An 18,594-nucleotide genomic window follows, 5' to 3' on the forward strand; every position below is an offset into this window, starting at 1 on the left:
GTCCAGCGAGCTCATCAGCCAGCTCTTTTAAAACTCTTGGATGCAAAGTATCAGGGTCTGATGATTTTAAAATGTCTAATTTTAGTTACTTCTGTTTACCATGCTTCCGAGATATTAGTGGATTTGAAAGTATGTTATTACCACACCATGAGGCTGCATCATCTCTTTTATCCCCAATTACAGAACAGAAATATTTATTGCACACATCTGCCTTTTCTGCATTATTATTGATCATTCTTCCATTTCCTTCCTGTAACAGTGCAGTACCAGTGTCAGGGTTCCTTTTCTCCCCCTCTTATATATATATATATTTAAATTCCTTTTTATTGTCCTTAACTCAGATGACCATAGATTTCTCCTTGTGTCCATGTTTCCCTCATCAATTTTCTACATCTAACAACTTTTGATTTACATTACCATCAACTTCCCCTTTCTGCCATTTGTTATATTATGTTTATTCATTTATTTTTTACAGCTGCCTTCACTTCCCTTCTAAACCAGGTCGGTTTTTAGCCAGCACAGTCTCCTTCCTCAATTGGGAAATTGCGGCTTTGGGGCCATCTAATAGGGTGTTCTTAAATGATTCCTAATTATCATTCACATTTTTCTGGTTAGATTCTTCCTCCCAGCTGATGCGGTTCATAATTGTTTTTAGTGTTGTGAAATTGGCTCTCTTAAAGCATCACATAGACATATCACTGGTCTGGACTATATTCTTTTTGCACATTAGAAATGTGACCAGGTCATGATCGTTTGTATCTAAGTTATCATTAATTTTCTGTGCTGTGATCAGTTCCCCTTTATCTGTCAAGACAAGATCTAATATAGAATTCCCTCATGTTGGATGCAAGATTTTTTGAGTTAGGAAATTGTCATCTATCATGTTTAGAAATTCCAAGGATGTTTTAGTACTGGCAGCATAAGACCTCCAGTGTATGTCACTGAAACTGAAATCTCCCATGATCACACAGGTTGTTTCTCCCCTACACAGAGGTGAAAGTAAATGGGTACGGGCCAATACGGAGGACCAGTAAGAAAAGGAAACTGCCTGAGGGAGCGAGAAGCCGCCTCCTGCATAAGAATAGTTTAAACTCAGCTGTTCTCAGAGTGATTCAGCCCTTGGTGTTAGGAGTGGTTTCTGGCATCTTTGTTAATTTCACTCACAGTAGCTGGGGTGAGTGGGGAGGGTGTGTTTGACATGGCAGGGGCAGTCCTTGTCTAACCCCAGGATAAGGGGATCTCTCCAGTACTAATATACACAACAAATACAAGCATTTGGCTGCACAGCTTAAATCCAGAGCTAATAAAAGCAGGTGGAAGAGGAAAACTCACTGTCACATTGGTTTCTCATCTCCTCTCTCCCCCTCCTCCAGCCAGGCTGCAGACAAGGCTCTGCATTCCTCCTCCCCGCAGCAGGGGTTCTCCTCTAGGCTCTAGCTTGCAGTAGGGACACTGGCTGAGATGCCTGCTGCTGCTGCCTGCATAAGAACAGTTTAAACTCAGCTGTTCCCTGCGCAGTTCAGCCCCCAGGGTTAGAAGACGTTTCTGGCATCCTTGTTAATTTCACTGTCAGTTGGTGGTGGTGGTGGGGAGGGTGTGTGTGACCATGGCAGGGGCAGTTCTTTTCTGCCCCTGGGATGAGGGGATCTCCTATACATGAAAAACACAATCAAAATCAGGAACCATTTCCAAGTTCAAATCTATCCCATTCCCTCCCCAGCAGAGGATCATGGTTGTGATGTCCAAACTGTTCGCAGATCCTCTTTGAAACGTTACTGAACCACACAGGGTACAGCTGAGTTTAAACTGATCTTATGCAGGAGACAGGGTTCTCCCTCCCTCAGCCGGTCTCCCTGCTGCAAGCTAGAGGGAAGCCCCTGCAGCTGCTGCTCAGTGCCAGGCAGGGAGAAAGCATGGAGCTTAGTGTCCGCAGCCTGGCTGGAGGAGGAGGGAAGACACGGAGAAAAATGTGATAGTGAGTTTTCACTTTTTCAGGCTTATTTCAATAGTAAAGTTTTATTACAGACAGTACTGGTAGTAGTAATAGTAGCTTTATTTTCTCTATCTATGTCATGCAATGGGAGGGATCCAGGAAGTACGTAGGAAAGGTGGGTTGCTTGCAATTGGACCATATGGGTAAAAAATGTAAATTACTTTCACCCCTGCCCAAACCCCAGGGCTCCCAGCTGCCTCTGCATCTGATAACTCCAGGGGTGATTTAAAGGGCCTGGCTTCTAGCTTCGGCTGAATCCCTGAGCCCTTTAAATCCTGATTTAAAAGCCCTGGGATTTAAAGGCCCCACCTCTTCTGTTAGAGGCCACGCCTCTTCCGGTTCAGCCCCCTCCTTCTCTGCAGGACTGTGGAGTACCAGCAAGTCCTTTAAGTTAGTTTCACCCCTGCCCCTACACATTGTAGATAGGTGCATGAGGAGCCAATCACCCTGCTCCCTAAAGTGATTTGGGGGTCTGCAGCAGACGCCAAGTAACACCCCATCTCTTATGCTTTATCTGTTAGGACATTGATCCAAAAGCATTCAAAATCATTTCCTTCTGACTTACCAGTGACCTGGGAGCTGGAAAAGCCATTGTCCAGGTCTAGACTGGTGCGCCGTGAGTGAGAGACTCCACAGACGGAAAAGGCAAAGGTCTCCTAGCACAGTGTAAGAACTTGGCATGGGAACAGAAGTTATCTGAATGTAAGATGGTAGTTCAGCTTTGAGGTCCCACTGCCACACTCCATCCCTCCTGGCCCTGCGAGTCCAGCGGCGGGAAGATCCCTGACCCCAGAACGGAGAGCAGAGAAGGGGAGGATCCCGGGGCCTGGGGACTGTGAAGGCCCCAGGGGAGGAGCTTGCTGAGGGAACCCAGACCTCAGCCTGGAGTCTGGAGCTGCCTGCAAACTCAGGCTGATGCTTGTGCATGTCCAATCGCCAGTGCCCAGCCTGATCAGGGAAGGCGCTGGGACTCCGGGTGCCCGGCATGCACACTCCTCACAGAGAGTCAGTCGCGTGAACCTCAAGAGGAGGCACAAGCTACATCCAGACACCAGAAAGTGGCCGTGCCAGCGGGGATGGGAAGGGATCTGGAAACAGGTGAGATGCAGCTACCTCTGGGAACCATGGGAGGAGCCAGAGGTGGCTCCGGTCCTCGGGCTCAGGAGCAAAGGCTTGGCAGGCAGTCCCGCAGCTGCTCAGAGGAGGTGAGCGGGACGAAAGGAAGAAGCTGGTGTTTCATAGATCTACAGAGATTAAGGCCAGAAGGGGCCATTGGATCATCTCGTCTGATCTCCTGTAGAGCACAAGTTCTTACATCTCACCAGTTACTCCTGTACTGAGCCCCATAACTTGTGTTTGGCTGAAGTATTTCTGAGGTTATAGAACTGGATCCCATGTGCAGCAGGGATGGAAAGTTCAGGTCCCAGCCCCAGAACCTTTAAAGCACCCCTGGCATCCAGGACCATTTAAACAGAAATGGGGCATGTGTTGGGGTTAAGCTCTCCTGCTCTGCTCAACTCTGCCAGGCTGCTGCAGGCAGATGTCCTACATCTGTCTGTTTCCTTCCATCTCTATCTTCTCTCTCCCTGACCCTTTCTCCGCTGTCTCATCTTTGCCTTCCTCTGCCCTTGCCAAGCGGCTCAGCCATTGCTCGCAGAAGGAAATCCTGCAATCTTATCTAGCTCATGTTGATGCAGAAGCAGATTACATGTTTCTTAAATTCTGGGGTACCATGATGCTTGTATTAAAAGCCAAATTCCATCAGGAAATCCAGCATGGCAAAGACTGCAGGGATGCTGAAGAGAGACCCTCCTCATTCCCCCAGGCTACAGCTGGCCAGGTGTGATGTGACTATTTCCTCTTTCAACTTTTTTGATCCTGAGAGCTACTTTGTGACTGAATTCACAGCCCAATCATTGGGGAAGCAGAGGAGGAGCACAGGGGCAGGACAGTGCTGTCTGCTGGACTCTGCCTCTTCCAGGTATATGGGAGCGTGCACCAGCATGGAGTCCATCAACCTTGTATAGAGGAAGCACCTGCTGTTGTCCCCACTCGTCCTGCCTGGTCTGTTGTGGGGAGCTGCATGCTGGTAGTGCTGCTGCCCTCCTTCAATCTCTGGGGATACACTGACTCCTGAGCAGGATGGGGAGGTAGGAGGCTCTCTGCAGCCTTTGTGCCTCACACACAGGGTCCATCACACTCCCCGTCTGGCTGACACTCCTGAGAGGAATAGTTGAAAACCCTGATGCTAAAGGTAAGTAATGAGGCTGAGACTTTCAAAAGTGCTCAGCACAGGCCTAACTCTGTTTCACTGAACCCGTGGGCCTTTCACCACTGATTTGCATGGGAGCACAGTTAACAGAGTCACAGCTGTTAAGGCCAGAAGGGAACATTGTGGTCATCTAGCCTCACCTACTGTGTAGCACAGGCCGGAGAATTTCACCTGCTGAATCCTGCATCAAGCCCGGAACTTCTATTTGAGCTGCGGCATCTCTTCAAACAGACATCCAGTCTTGACTGTAAGGGATGGAAAATCCACTCCCCCCCTTGGTAAGTTGTTCCAATGGTCAGTTGCCTTTATTGTTCATAGAACCATAGAATATCAGGGTTGGAGGGAACCTCAGGAGGTCATCGAGTCCAACCCCCTGCTCAAAGCAGGACCAATCCCCAACTAAATCTAAACGCAGGTGGAATTGAAAATTCATGCCTTATTTCTAGGGTGAGCTTGTCTCGCTTCAGCTTCCAGGCATGGGATCTTGTTATATCTTTGTCTGGTGGACTGAAGAACCCAGAGGCTACGTCTACACAGCAATTAGATAACCACAGCTGGCCTTGGGCTCACAGGGCTTGGGCTAAGGGGCTGTTTAACTGATGTGTAGATATTCCAGCTTGGCAGGAGCCTCCCACTTCGTAGGGTATGAGAGCCCGGAACTGCAGCCTGAACCCAACTGTCTACAACACAGTTAAACAGTCCATTAACATGAGCCCCACAAGCCTGAGTCAGCTGGCACAGGACCACCACAGGGTTTTAATTCCAGTGTAGACACACCCACTGTGACAGATTGGGGATATGTCACATCAAACTGTTTGTGATGTATCCACCTTGTGTGTGAACACCATTTCTTTTCAAGGGCTCCACTTTAAACTGTAAACTTCATGTTGGAAAGCAACCTCCCCTGTGAACTAGAAGAGCTTACACTTTGTAGCAAGGGCTTGACACATAATGGAACAACTGTCTGAGAAGCTATCACAGCTCAGCCAAGGACCATCAGCTCTGATTGTCTCTCAGTGACCGATCCATCCACAAAAACTATGAGATTTCTATCTAGAAGCATGGCTGGGGGCAGCAGCCTGGATACATGGCCAAAGGGATCAGAACCGGTACTAAGGAGGAATGCTTTCTTTGAACGTCCTCCCAGTCCCCGACCTCCATATCCAAGAAAACCAGGCTAAGGAAAGCGAAGGCAGGAAGGGCTGGCTAGGATATTGATGCTGACCAGGATTCACAGGAAGGGATTGTGTTCAGGACTGTTTGGTGTTAACATTTGTAACTCTAGTGATTTCAAGAGTAAAGTGCCTGTGGTTAAGAAATCCCTTTACTAAGCTTAGAATCGTAGAATCATAGAGTATCAGGGCTGGAAGGAACCTCGGGAGGTATCTAGTCCAACCTCTTGCTCAAAGCAGGACCAATCCCCAACTAAATCATCCCAGCCAGGACTTTGTCAAGCCTGACCTTAAAAACCTCTAAGGAAGGAGATTCACCACCTCTCTAGGGAACCCATTCCAGTGCTTCACCACCCTGCTAGTGAAATAGTGTTTCCTATATTATATATTATTAATATATTATTACCCTTATATAAATCCATGGTACGCCCACATCTCGAATACTGCGTACAGATGTGGTCTCCTCACCTCAAAAAAGATATTCTAGAACTAGAAAAGGTTCAGAAAAGGGCAACTAAAATGATTAGGGGTTTGGAGAGGGTCCCATATGAGGAAAGATTAAAGAGGCTAGGACTTTTCAGCTTGGAAAAGAGGAGACTACGGGGGGATATGATAGAGGTATATAAAATCATGAGTGATGTGGAGAAAGTGGATAAGGAAAAGTTATTTACTTATTCCCATAATACAAGAAGTAGGGGTCACCAAATGAAATTAATAGGTAGCAGGTTTAAAACAAATAAAAGGAAGTTCTTCTTCACACAGCGCACAGTCAACTTGTGGAACTCCTTGCCTGAGGAGGTTGTGAAGGCTGGGACTATAACAATGTTTAAAAGGGAACTGGATAAGTTCATGGTGGTTAAGTCCATAAATGGCTATTAGCCAGGAAGGGTAAAGAATGGTGTCCCTAGCCTCTGTTCATCAGAGGATGGAGATGGATGGCAGGAGAGAGATCACTTGATCATTACCTGTTAGGTTCACTCCCTCTGGAGCACCAGGCATTGGCCTCTGTCGGTAGACAGATACTGGGCTAGATGGACCTTTGGTCTCACCCGGTACGGCCGTTCTTGTGTTCTTATGTTCTTAATATCTAACCTAAACCTCCACCACTGCAACCTGAGACCATTGCTCTGTGTTCTGTCATCTGCCACCACTGAGAACAGATGAGCCCCATCCTCTTTGGAATCCCCTTTCAGGTAGTTGAAAGCAGCTATTAAAACCCCCTCATTCTTTTCTTCTGCAGACTAAACAATCCCAGTTCCCTCAGCCTCTCCTCATAAGTCATGTGCTCCAGCCCCTTAATCATTTTTGTTGCCCTCCACTGGACTCCTTCCAATTTTCCCACATCCTTTTTGCAATGGGGGGGGGACCAAAGCTGGACACAATTCTCCAGTTGTGTCCTCACCAGTGCCGAATAGAGGGGAATGATCACTTCCCTCGACCTGCTGGCAAAGCTCTTAGTAATACAATCCGATATGCCATTGACCTTCTCCTATTCCTTGTTTGCCTGCCACATTTCTTGAGAAACCCAGAGAACCTCAGCCAGGCGGGGGAGTGTGTATACTCAGCTGGGGAATCAGGAGAGCTGTGGAACTGGTTTTGGGGTCCAGGCAACCAAACTGTGGGTCCCACTGCCCAGGGGGATCAGAACCAGAGGGTGCACTGGAAGTGTGCCTGAGAAGCCCAGAGCTGGGAACAGTGACCAGTCACTAACCAGACCTAGGAGGCTTGGAGGTACCAAGGTTGGGTCCACTCCTAACAGACTGGCATCTGTCCAGATGGGGGGTTGTGCCACCCTCATCTATCAGAAATCTCTTCCCTCTGTGGGTACTCACACCTTACTCACCCCAACCCTTCTTTTGGATAAATTAAATAATCTGAGCTTCCTTATTGTCTTTCTTCCTCTCTCTGTGTAAGGCAAGTTTCACAGCCTTCAAATCACTCTTGTAGCTCTTCTCTGAACCCTTCCCAATTTGGCAGCATCCTTTCTGAAGGCTGAGCACCAGAGCTGGATGGAGTTAGCTACTGCTAAGCGTTTTTAAAGATCCCACCAAGTCTGTCAGAGTGCAGAGCAAATATTTCCCTGCAGAGCTCTGACAGGGCTGAACAGCTATGAAGTAGAAGTGAGCTGTGCCTGGGGGTGCTCTCAGCTGATCACATTTCTTTGGGGGAACTCCCGGCACGGCAGGAAGTGAGGGAGGAGCACACTGCCCTCTCTCCTAAATGTCCTTCCACTGTTTGGTTTTACAACAGAGATAGGATGTCCAGAGCCTGTGACTGTGCAGAGGAAGCCGTGCTAGACTCAGGGCATGGGCAGAGCTGGTTAGGCAGAGGGGGCAGCATGCTGGCCGGGTGTGCAGCACCAAAAGCAGTGTAGTAACTTTCTCCCCTCCCTACCAAGAGGAATTGAGACTCTGCTCTGCTCCTAGAATGGTCCAGCTAGGCACCGCCCCAGCCTCTGGGCACAGCATAGCAGGAGGATCTAGCCAAGAAGTGACCATTGGGAAACAACATGAAAGAAGTTTCAGTTGGCGACTCCAGCACAAGGATTATACGTATCCAGCACGTGCCTTTTGCTTTGCTATAACCCCCTCATGTCTGACACCTGAGACTGAGCCAGAGACCTCCAGCGCTGACAGCAGGCATCAGGCTCTGTAGCTGGGCTGTAACAGAATCACATCCTCTGAGAACTGGGCCCCGAGGGAGACACAGAACATGCACTGACCCCTTGGCCACACCCTCACTTGTCTATCCAAGTAATAAAGAATTGGAAGCCAGGATGTCGGGCTCTACCACTGGAGTCTCTTCAGACTAGGAAGACTGCTGAAAAGTGGGTCCCTGTGGACTCCTCATGGCTGTTCATAGCTCACTGAGCTATTGCATCTGCAATATTGTTCTGGAGGATTCATAATGATTGCTTTAAAAGTATCCTACACTGTAATATAAATGTAAGCAAAGCTTGAAATGAAACCGAATACACAATTCCATGCCCATGTTTCATAATCTGTAGATACTGCAAAGATTTGCTGACATGTATAACAAGAGATCTTTGCTTTGTTCAGCTAAAACACATATCTTTGCCAGGCAACCATCACAGTCAGGACCTTGTGACTAGCTTGCTCTGCCCATGGCATCATTTCTTGGCTGTAGGAACAGAAGCACAAACCTTCAGCTTGCTGAAAGAAAGCAGAGGATTTTCTAATAGGAATTTTCTAGTAATGATGAAGAAGGGGGGCTTTCCAAATGGTGTCTGAAGTGACGGTTCAGATGAGCTATGGAGGAGTAAACGCACGAACCTGACTCAGAGCCGAACCTTCTGTACTAAAAACTGAACAGGCTTGGCCCAGGTCCCCAAGCGAGGCAGCTGGAAACTCTGATACACACTCTCCAGTTTGTTTCTCTCCTCTTCATTTCTGATCCTCCTCATGCCCCTGGTTGTCACAGATAACTCACAGATGCAGCATCGCTGCAAAGCACAAGAACCATTTCAGAAAACAGCTCCTGGGTCATAGCAAATCACAGCTTTTCTGCTGCTAGCCGCTTTGTAAACAATACATTTAAAAAACAACGTCCTCTTAAGGAAAGGAGACACACTGCTTTCATTTACACTCTCATTGGCAGGTACACAAAAGGTTTGAGAATCTCATATTTCTGAATTGAGATTTGTAATTCCAATAAAGAGGCCATGCAAATGAAATGGGTTTTTAAAAATCAGCTTCACTATGACATCTGATACTTCAAGGCATTCAATCTGTGTATTAAAAACTGAACTGCGGCCACATTTACACTGTCTTATAGAAGAGCCCTCCTCAGAAGAAGCCTGACAAAATAAATCAACAGTCACTGGTTTGCCTTTTAATTAGCTGGATGTAAGAGTTCCAAATAGCCAATGCACTCTCTTCTGCCAAGTTCACAGATTAAAAAAAAATAGTTGTGATTAATTGCAACTTTAATCATGTTGTTAAAGAATAACTGGTTACCAATTTAAATCCATTATAAATATTTTGCCTGTTTTTCTACTTTTTAAAATATATTGATTTCAAATTTTAATTACAACACAGAATAGAAAGTGCACAGTGCTCACTTTATATTATTATTTTTATTATAAATATTTGCACTGGAAAAAAGATTAGTTGAAGCAAGTCAACGCATGAATGCACCTAATAATGTTTAGCACATCTGGCACATAAATACCTTGCAACACCAGCTGCAATAAAGCCATGTGAATGCCTGCTCTCACTTTCAGGTGACATTGTAAATAAGAAGCAGGCACCATTATCTCCTGTACATGTAAACAAATGTGTTTATCTTAGCAATCAGCTGAACAAGTAGGACTGAGTGGACTTGTAGGTTCTAAAGTTTTGTTCGAGTGCAGTTATGTGGAAAAAAAATCTACATTTGTAAGTTGCACTTTCACGATAAAGAGATTGCACTACAGTACTTGTATGAGGCGAATGGAAAAAATACTATTTCTTTTCATTATCTTTTTACAGTGCAAATATTTGTAACAAAAATAATAATATAAAGTGCGTACTGTACACTTTATATCAGGTGGGCAGAGGTGGGGCCTTGGGGAAGGGGTGGAGTGGGGGCGGGGCCTGGGCAGAGCCAGGTGGGAGCACCCCCAGCAGGTTAGAAACTTGGCTCCTATGTCCTGGGCCCTGCATCCTCCTAGGGATGGCCCTGACTCCAGCTGAGGCCTCACCAAAGCAAAGTAGGGTGGGACAATTACCTTCCATTTTATAGTTGTGCATTTAATTGTTCCTTCCTAAGTGCAGTACTTTGGACTCGTCTTTATTGAATTTCATCTTGGTTTCGACCAGTTCTCTTTTTTCAAGGTTGCTTTTAGTTCTAATCCTATCCTCCAAATTGTTTGCAACCTCTCCCACTATGGAGTCATCCACCAATAATATAAGCATCCTCTCCACTCCATTATCCAGACATTATTGAAAAATGAAGACCATTACTGGACTGCAGACTGACCCTTTGGGTCATGAGATATGTCTTCCCAGCTTGACAGCAAACCACTGCTAACTACTCTTTGAGGATGGGCTTTCAACCAGGTGTACAGTCCTTTATAGAAATTTCATCTAGATCTCATTTACCTAGCTTGCTCCTGAGAATGTCAGGTGGGATTGTGTCAAAAACCTTATTAAAATTAGGATATCTCTCATCTACTGCTTTGCTCCTATTCACTAGGTCAGTACCCTGTCAAAAAAGGAAATTAAGTTGGTTTGGCAGAATTTGTTCTTGACAAATTCATGCTGGCTATTCCTTGCAATCCTCTTATCCTCTAGCAGCTTACAATTGATTGTTTAATCATTTATTCCATTATCTTTCCAGGTATGGAATTTAGATTGACTGGTCTTTAATCCCCCATGTTCGTCTTTGTTCCCTTTTTAAATATGTTGCCCTTCTCCAGTTCCAAAGGTCCATCTAGCTCAGTTTTCCAACAGTGGCCAATGCCAGGTGCCCCGGAGGGAATGAACAGAACATAGAATCATCAAGTGATCCACCCCCTGTTGCCTATTCCCAGCTTCTGGCAAACAGAGGCTAGGGACACCATCCCTGCCCAGCCTGGCTAACAGCCATTGATGGACCTATCCTCCATTAACTTATCTAGCTCTTTTTGGAACCCTGTTATAGTCTTGACCTTCACAACATCCTCTGGCAAGGAGTTCCACAGCTTGACTGTGCATTGTCTGAAAAAATACTTCCTTCTGTTTTAAACCTGCTGCCTATTCATTTCATTTGGTGGCCCCTAGTTCTTGAGTTATAAGAAGGAGTAAATAGCATTTCTTTATTAACTTTCTCCACACCAGTCATTATTTTATAGATTTCAATCATATTCTCCCCTAAGTCGTCTCTTTTCCAAGCTGAAAAGTCCCAGTCTTATTAATCTCTCATCATACAACAGTCGTTCCATACCCCTCATCATTTTTGCTGCCCTTTTCTGAACCTCTTCAAAATTCAAATTACTTTTTTTTTAGATGGGGTGACCACATCTGCATGCAGTATTCAAGATGTGGGCATACCAGGGATTTATAGAGAGGCAATGTGATATTTTCTTATTATTATCTATGCCTTTCTTAATGAGTCCTAACATTGCTCACTTTTTTGACTGCCGCTGCACATTGAGTGGATGTTTTCAGAGAACTATCCACAATGACTCCAAGATTTTTTTCTTGAGTGGTAACAGCTAATTTAGACCCCAGCATTTTATGTATATACTTGGGAAGATGTTTTCCAATGTGCATTACTTTCCATTTATTGAATTCAGTCATGTCACCTCTTACTTTTCTCTGTTAAGTTAAATAAGTGGAACTCTTTGAATGCTCACTACAAGGCATGTTTTCCTCATCCTTTAATCATTCTCATGGTGCTTTTCTAAACCCACTCCATTTTATCAACATCCTTCTTGAGTTGTGAACATCAGAGCTGGTCACAGGATTCCAGAGGTGGTCACACCAGTGCCAAATACAGAAATAAAGTAATCTCTCTACTCCTACTTGAGATTCCCTCATTTATACATCCCAGAACTGCATTCGTTCTTTTGACCCCAGTGTCACACTAAGAGCTCATAAGAACATAAGAATGCCCATACTGAGTCAGACCAAAGCTCCACCTAGCCCAGTATCCTGTCTTCCAACAGTGGCCTCTGCCAGGTGCTTCAGAGGGAGTGAACAGAGCAGGGCAATTTATTGTATCCGAGGGGTAGCCGTGTTAGTCTGGATCTGTAAAAGCAGCAAAGAGTCTTGTGGCACCTGATGGACTGTTAGGACGCCTGTTAGTCTATCAGGTGCCACAGAACTCTTTGCTGCAATTTATTGTGTGATCCAACCCATCATCCAGTTCCCGCTTTCGGCAGTGAGAGGCTTAGAATCCCCAGAGCATGGCTAATAGACACTGATGGACCTATCGTCCATGAATTTACCTAATTCTTTTTTCAATATAGTTTTATTTTTGGCCTTCATGACATCCTTTAGCGAGTTCCACAGTTTGACTGTGTGTTGTGTGAAGAAATACTTCCTCATGTTAGTTTTAAAACTGCTGCGTCTTGTTTTTGTGTTATGTGAAAGAATAAATAACACTTCCTTATTCACTTTGTTCACACCATTCATGATTTTATAGAACTCTAACTTATCCCACCTTAGTTGTCTCTTTTCTAAGATGGCAGAGCCCATTCTCTCTAATCGTTCTTCCTACTGAAGCTGTTCCATCCCCCTAATCATTTCTGTTGCCCTTCTCCGCATTTTTTCTATTTCTAAAATATCTTTTCTGAGATGGCGTGACTAGATTTGCACGCAGTATTAAAGAAGTGGGCGTACCATGGATTTACATAATGGCATTATGATATTTTCTGTCTTATCATCTATCCCTTTCCTAATAGTTCCTAACATTGTTAGCTTTTTTGATTCCCGCTGCACATTGAACAGATATTTTCTAACTATCCATGATGACTCCAAGATCTTTTTCTTCAGTGGCAGTGGCTAACTTACATCCCTACATGGTGTGTGTATAATAGGAACTTTTTTCCAATATGCCTTACTTTGCACTTATTAAAATTGAATTTTGTCTGCCATTTTCTTGCCCAGTCACCTAGTTTTGTGAGATCCCTTTGTAACTCTTTGCAGTCAGTCAGTAATGGACTTAGTTATCTTGAGAAATTTTGCATAGTCTAAAAACTATGCCACCTCATTATCTTCTTTTCCAGATAATGTATGAATAAATTGAACACCATAGGTCCCAGTATAGATCCTTGGGGAATCCTTCTCTTACTGATCTTTTATTCCAGTCTCTTGTGTCCTGTGTTTTAATCACTTCCTGATCCATGAGAGGACCTTCCCTCTTATCCCATGACTGCCTACTCCAGGGGCTGGCAACCTTGGGCACATGGCCCAACAGGGTAAACCACTGGTGGGTCGTGAGACATTTTGTTTACATTGACCATCCACAGGCATGCGCCCCTCCCCCCACAGCTCCCAGTGGCTGCAGTTCGCCGTTCCTGGCCAGTGGGAGCTGCAGTAAATGGCAGGCCGCAGGGACATGCTGGCCACCACTTCCCGCAGCTCCCATTTGCTGGGAATGGTGAACTGTGGGCTCTGGGAGCTGCCAGGGGCCAAGCCTGCAGACAGTCAATGTAAACAAAATGTCTCACGGCCCTCCAGCGGATTACCCAGATGGGTTTTGTGCAGAAAGTTGCCAATGCCTGGCCTTCTTTGTTTAACTGCCTTTGGTGAAGTACCTTATCTGAGGCTTTCTGAACATCCAAGAAACTATATCCACTGGATCACCCTTGTTCACATGTTTTTCACACCCTCAAAGAATTCTAGTAGATTAGAGAGGCATTATTTCCCTTTACAAAGGCTGTATTGACTCTTCTGCAACAAATCATGTCCATCTATTTGTCTGATAATTCTGTTCGTTTCTGTAGTTTTAATCAATTTACCTGGTACAGCCTGTAATTGTCTGGATCACCTCTGGAGCTTTTTAAAAAATGTGGTGTGACATTAGCTATCCTCCAGTCATCTGGTACAGAAGCTGATTTAAATGATATGTTACATACTACAGTTAGCAGTTCTGCAATTTCATATCTGAGTTCCTTCAGAACTCTTGGATGAATACCATTTGGTCCTGGTGACATGTTACAGTGTAATTTATCAGACTGTTCCCAAACCTCTTCTATCAACCTCAATTTGGGACTGTATCTCAGTTCTGTCATCAAAATGAAAGGCTCAGGTGTGGGAATCTCCCTCACATCTTCTGCAGTGAAGACCGATGCAAAAAATTCATTGAGCTTCTCTTCAATGGCCTTGTCTTCCTTTAACACCTCTACTGTCTACTAGCACCACTGATTGTTTGGAAGGCTTCATCCTTCTGATAGCAAAAAACAAAAACAAAAACAAACCCCACCCGTTTATTTTTGCATCTTTGCTAGATGCTCTTCAGTTCTTCTTTGGTCTCTCTACCTATATTTTTATTTGACTTTCCAGAGTTATGTTCCTTTCTATTTTCCTAATTTTCAGCTGATTATCCACCACAACTCCCAAATCTTTTTCATAGTCACTGCTTCCCAAGATAGAGTCTCTCATCCCCTAAGTATGGCCTACCTTCTTTATATTACATGTATACATTTACATCTACCTATTAAAATGCATATCGTTTACTGTGCCCAGCTTACAAAATGATCTAGAGAGCTCTGTATCAGGAACCCGTCCTCTTCATTATTTACTAGTCTCTCAACTTTTGTGTCATCTGAAAGTTCTATCAGTTGCGATTTCATGTTTTCTCTCAGGTCACTGATAAAAATGATAAATAGTACAGGGCAAAGAACATATCCCTGCTTCATGATGATTCCCCATTTATAATTACATTTTGAGACCAATCAGTTAGCCAAGTTGTATCCATTTAATGTGTGTCATGTTAATTTTATATCATTCTAGGGTTTTTTAAATCAAAATTCCATGCATTACAAAATCCAATGCCTAACAAATGTCTATGTCTGTTACATCAACACTATTACCTTTGTCAGCCAAACTTGTAATTTCACCAAAAAGAGATAAGTTATTTGGACAGGATCCATTTTCCACAAACACATATTGATTGGTATTGATTATATTACCCTCCATTCATTTTTATTGAGTTCTTTATAGAGTCATAGAAAAGTAGGACTGAAGGGGACCTGAAGAGGTCATCTAGTCCAGTCCCCTGCATTCATGGCAGGATTAAATATTATCTAGACCATCCCTGACAAGTATTTGTCCAACCTGCTCTTAAAAATCTATAATGATTGAGATTCCACAACCTCCCTAGGCAATTTATTCCAGGGTTTAACCACTTTGATAGTTTTCTAATGTCCAACCTAAACTGAACCCCAATTTAAGCCCATTGTTTCTTGTCGTACCCTGAGGGTTAAGAAGAACAGTTTTTCTCCCTCCTCCTTATAACAACCTTTTATGTACTTGAAAACTGTTATCATGTCCCCTCTCAGCCTTCTCTTCTTCAGACTAAGCAAATCAAATATTTTTAATCTTCCCTCATAGGTCATGCTTTCTTGACCTTTAATCATTTGTGTTGCTCTTCTCTGGATTTTCTCCAATTTTTCCACATCTTTCCTGAAATGTGGCACCCAGAACTGGACACAGTACTACAGCTGACAACTAATCACAGCATGTGTGAGGAAGTGGGAATGTTCTTGCTGTGTTATGTTAATGCTGAGTGGGGAGTATTGACCGGGGAAGGTTGCACGGGAGTTTTGCTGGGATGGCCTGCCTTGGGGAAGGGAGGATACCTGAGCAGGTAATCTGAGAACCCAGGAGGGGTGTTGGAGGCCAGGTAACACCTCTGCCTGGGAAATTGGACAAAGGACACAAAGGCTGGGAGAGTAGCTGGGGGAAGGCCAGAAAGGAGTTGGCTGGAGGGAGTTTCAGTTTGGAGCTGGCTGGGAAATGGAGAAGGGCGCCCCAGCGGGGCTTGGGCTTCCCAATGGGGCTGTGGCCTCCCTGGGGCCCCAGATGGACCTAACTAAAGGGGGTCTTGTTGTCTGTACTGGCAAGACCTGTCCTGGACTGTTCCTGTCATCTAAATAAACCTTCTGTTTTACTGGCTGGCTGAGAGTCATGGTGAACTGCAGGAAGCCGGGGTGCAGGGCCTGGTCTCCCCCAAATTCCATGACAGTGTGGACTAGAGCAGAAGAATTACATTTTGTGTCTGGCTTACAACATACCTGCTAATACATCTCAAAATGATGTTTGCTTTTTTTGAAACCGTGTTACACTGTTTACTGATATTTAGCTTGTGATCCACTATGACCCTGAGAGTCTTTTCTGCAGCTTTCCTTCCTAGGCAGTCATTTCCCATTTGGTATGTGTGCAACTGATTGTTCCTACCTAAGTGGAGTATATTGAATTTCATCCTATTTACTTCAGACCACTTCTCCAGTTTGTCCAGATCATTTTGAATATTAGTCCTGTCCTCCAAAGCACTTGGAACTCCTCCCAACTTGGTATTGTCCGCACATTTTATAAGAGTACTCTGTATGCTATTATCTAAATCATTGATGAAGATATTGAACATAACCGGACCAAGAACTGGTCCCTGTGGGACCCCACTTGTTATGCCCTTCCAGCATAACTGTGGACTAGTGATAACTACTCTCTGAGAATGGTTTTCCAACTAGTTATGCACTCGGCCTGCAGAAGTTTGGTCGTATTTCCCTAGTTAGTTTTTTTTTAATAAGAAGGCTACGCGAGACAGTGTCAAAAGCCGTACTAAAGTCAAGATATATCACATCTACTGCTTCCCCCCATGCACAAGGCTTGTTACCCTGTCCAAGAAAGCTATTGGGTTGGTTTGACACAATTTGTTCTTGACAAATCCATGCTGACTGTTTTTTATCATCTTATTATCTTCTAGGTATCTGCAAACTGATTGCTTAATTAGTTTCTCCATTATTTTTCTGGATGCTGAAGGTGAGCTGACTGGTCTGTTATTTCCTATTGTCCGTATTTCCCTTTTTGTAGATGGGCACTATATTTGCCCTTTTCCTGTCCTCTGTAATCTCTCCCATCTTCCATGACTTTTCAGAGATAATTGCTAATGGCTCAGATATCTCCTCAGTCAGCTCCTTGAGTATTCTAGGATGTATTTCATCAGGTTCTGGTGACTTGAGGATGCCTAACTTTTCTAAGTAATTTTAACTTGATTCCCCCTCCCTCCATATTTTAGCCTCATTTTCACTGGCATTCACTATGTTAGCTGTCCAATTGCTACTAACCCCTTTGGTGAAAACTGAAACAAAGAAGTCATTAAGCACGTCTGTCATTTCCACATTTTCTGTTATTGTTTTCCTTGCCTCACTGAGTAATCACTGAGTATCAGCAACTTGATAATCTTGCTCAGGATAGATGTCAGGCTCTACTGCCTATAATTTCCTGAGTTATCCCATTTGCTCTTTTAAAATATTAGCACATTAGTTTTCTTCCAGTTTTCTGGAACTATACCAGTGCTCCCGAGCCCATTCTTTTAAAACTCTTGGATGCAAGTTATCTGGATACGCTGATAGAAATAAGGGCACAAGGATGTATTCTTATAGGAAGCAGCCCCAAGCCTGATGAAGGAACTCTCCACTGTGAGAAAGAACATTTATATTCCAATACAACATGTCAGAATATCCAGATTCTTAACTGATGAACAGATCTTCATACTCTTCCCTCTCAGTGTTTGTGGAAGGTGCTTGCTTCCCCTACGGCAATGGGAAACTTATATAGGCTCCTATTACCCCCCACCCCTGTCCCAATTTTTCACACTTGCTGTCCAGTCACCCTACCTGAAAGACTCTTCTTCACCATTTCTGTGGTTCTGGTTTTCTGCGCTGTCGCTCGTTCTTAGGGTTAAATGCCACTTTTGCTTAAATGTTTTAACATTAAAAATAACAATTGAGGTGTTAGACAATGAGTAACCACCCTCAGCTCAACGAACTCTGCCACGTCCATGTCGTAGGGCAAGGCTATGCCACACGGTACTTCGCAGTGCAGTCTGTGAACAGAGACCAAGGGAAACTGCTGTCATTTTTTACAGCTAAAATGCAAATTGATGCCAAATCCCCCCTAAAACCTAATAGTGGTTGAGATAGTGTCCATGGAGTCAGGTGACTTTGGCGCTGAGGTGGTTAAGCTGTGGCTCCGTCTCAGCATGGACCAAAGGGTTCCCTATAAGCAGCGTGCTATAGAAATGAATGACTAGCTGCTGCCCTAATGACAAACTGAGGTCATGTGAAGAGCTAATGAAATTGAAATTATAATCTGGAATTAATTCAGTGAGCAGGGGAATGAAATATCACGAACATCACAGAGAAGTAATGCTCTTATTCACTGTGCTGCCTACCTCTAGTATTACCTTTCCTCCCTCTCCCCATCTTTTATCAGAACAAATTCATTTCACCTGATGTGGCAGCAGCTGCCATGTCTCTGTGTGGGGAAGTTTAACGCATTTTCATTTTGTGCATCACAACTGAGGGAAACTTTGGAGGACAGCGTCAAAATTCAAAATGTTCTGGACAAATTGGAGAAATGGTCTGAGGTAAACCAGATGAAGTTCAATAAAGACAAATGCAAAGTGCTCCACTTAGGAAGGAACAATCAGTTTCACACATACAGAAT

At 44.3% G+C, this 18,594-nt stretch overlaps 1 protein-coding gene across 11 annotated transcripts in view; it reads right to left on the minus strand.

The window, feature by feature from the left end:
• LRFN5 (leucine rich repeat and fibronectin type III domain containing 5) overlaps window positions 1-18,594 on the minus strand; it is a 170,240-nt gene that overhangs the window by 21,692 nt on the left and 129,954 nt on the right. For 7 of the 11 annotated variants that reach the window (XM_050954673.1, XM_050954675.1, XM_050954670.1 and 4 more), the window contains exon 3: window positions 17,763-17,971. The exons of the other annotated variants lie outside the window; for them this stretch is intronic. The gene's annotated coding sequence lies outside the window, so the exon portion shown is untranslated. The remainder of the gene's footprint in view (window positions 1-17,762; window positions 17,972-18,594) is intronic. 11 annotated transcript variants of the gene reach the window in all.

This window comes from Gopherus flavomarginatus, chromosome 5 (assembly GCF_025201925.1).
Source record: "Gopherus flavomarginatus isolate rGopFla2 chromosome 5, rGopFla2.mat.asm, whole genome shotgun sequence".
In the NCBI taxonomy this organism is placed as follows: Eukaryota; Metazoa; Chordata; order Testudines; family Testudinidae; genus Gopherus; species Gopherus flavomarginatus.